Consider the following 2,500-nt stretch of genomic DNA (forward strand, 5'->3'; position numbering starts at 1 on the left):
CCCGATGACAATAGATGTCTTCCTTTGGCGTGTTTATTAGTCTCGCCAAATGATTCGCCTTAAACTCTACGAGGAAACTTGTTCTGAAGAGCCTTTTCAGAGGTTTAAGTCTTAAATTGACAGTCTGTGTGTAAGGCTGTATTTTTTTGGTGGAGGGCGGGGGGGGGGGGGGGTGTAACAAGTGTGTGAGAGGAGGGTACAACGCGTTTGTGTGTATGGAGTCGTATGTGTGGGTGTGTCTGGTGAAGGGTATGTGTGTTTGTGTTGGAGTTTTAGAGTATGTGTGTGTTTGTGTCTAGGTGTGTGCGTGTCTATGTTTGTATCTGTGTGCGTGCGTGCATGGGTGTGTGTGGACGCTGTCTTTCTGGAGAGTGGGTAGGAACGCACTTATGCATTTTAAATGTGTATCCCAAGCCCATATATACATGACCTGATAAAATCCCTTTTAACAAAAGCCACAGAAATCTCCCTGAAAAATTTCGTCACGGAATTTGCATATCGTCCATATTCTAATAGATGAAAAGGAAGAGAGTAAATCCAACCAAAGTTTCTTCAACAAATCTTTTAACTTTACACAAGCTTTCACCTGCTATCTCTCACACATAGACGGAAACAGCCACTTTCGGTCACGAGATAGAACAAGTATGAACTTTACTTGCTGTACAAAACATCAATAAAAAAACGGTCACGCACAGGGAAAGCACTGAAACAGGGAAAATATATATAAAACCCTTTGTTAGATTTATAAGAGACTATTTGAGGATGGAGAGTCTGTTATGGCGGTTACTCACACTTTACAACATTCGATTAGCAGAGCGATGGAGCCCTGTCTTCACAACTTTCCCTTTCTCCATCCCTTCCCATTTTATCGACTTTTTATGTTTATCTATCATCTATACTTTTTTTTCCTTGGCTTTTCTCTCGTACCTTTTCCCTTCTTTTCATGATTTTTTTTATATGTCTCTCTATCTGTCTTTTTCTTTATTTCTCTCTCTCTCTCTCTCTCTCTCTCTCTCTCTCTCTCTCTCTCTCTCTCTCTCTCTCTCTCTCTCTCTCTCTCTCTCTCTCTCTCTCTCTGTCGCCTTAATTTCCGTTCATTCCTTTTACGCTTTAGCCCTTCGCCCCCCCCTCCCCCCTCCTCCTTTCTCTAGTACTGTGCCCTTTGACTTTTCTTCTAACAATACCCTCTATTTCACCCCCACCCCCCTTACCCTTTCCCTTCCCACCCTCTCTCAATTGATCTACCCTTCCCTTTCCCTCTTACTTCCCTCCCCACCACGCCCTCCTCCCCATCCCGATTCTCTTCGCCCTTCCCTACCCAAATCCCTCCCTGCCCTCCCTGCCCTTGTTCCCTACCGACCTCCTCCCTCCTCACTCCATCTCTCTTCCTCTCCCCCCCCCCCCCACTACCGCTAAACCGCTTCTCTACCTACCCCAACCCCCCATATGTTCCTCTTACCTACCAACCTACCTTCTTCTCCTTCCCTCCCCTCCATATCTTCCCCTGCCCTACCCACCTTCTACCCTCTCCCCTTCCCTCCATATCTTCCTCTTGACAACCTTTTCTAGCGATTATCTCACGCGTACAACCCATTAGATAAGCCACCAATCATAAATTACAGTGACCTCCTCTAGCGGTAGATCGGATACTGAAAAAAGATTCCCGCACGCCCATCCAAATAAAAACAAATGCATTGAAAATAGGACCTATAGTAATTACTCAATAAACATCCTACTTAAAGAATTAATGCAGCGAATATAGGTCATATTTCCAAGGCTACTAATTAATAGGCGTCCCTCCGTGAACTAAGGTCTCATTTCCAATACTATTAATAAAAAAAAAAACAAAAAAAAACGTAAACTCTTTTTTCTATTACTATTGATTAAGAACCCCCCCCCCCTTCCCCCGTAAAGCAAAGGAAAAATCGACGACTGAGTAGTGTCAAGCGTCTCGGCAAACTACAACTCGAAGGGTCAAGCCGGTTCGTAAAAAATAGTTCGATGCCTGACGCAGTGAATATTCATATCTAAAGACCTGCAAATAAATACATATTTCTCTATCTATCTGATCGATTTTTATCCATCTATCTTTCCGGTAAATATGGATATGTAGACTAATGGATATGTATTTATCTCTGATTATGTGCATGTCCGTATAATGACTATTCACTGAGTTTCGCACAATTTTAACAAACCGCCCATTAGTATCGTGTCTTATATGGGGAGACAGCAATTAAAATAATTTAACTGCGTTTGACTGACATTGATAACTTCCATTCTTCCTTTTTCTTCGTGCGGTTGTGAATGTATAAAATATAAAGACGTTTCCGTAAAAAAGTGTCTGCTGCAAAGGTTACTGCAATATCAGTAAAGTCCATCTGCATATTGGCAGTTACAGGGCTGGGCACAAAAAGTCTATGGGTTTTGTGGCACAGAGTGTTTAGTATAGTCTATGGCAGGAGAAAGTGCAAAGGGGGGTTGCTTTGCGGTTGCAAATAGT

Source organism: Penaeus vannamei, chromosome 22 (assembly GCF_042767895.1).
Source record: "Penaeus vannamei isolate JL-2024 chromosome 22, ASM4276789v1, whole genome shotgun sequence".
Classification (NCBI taxonomy): Eukaryota; Metazoa; Arthropoda; class Malacostraca; order Decapoda; family Penaeidae; genus Penaeus; species Penaeus vannamei.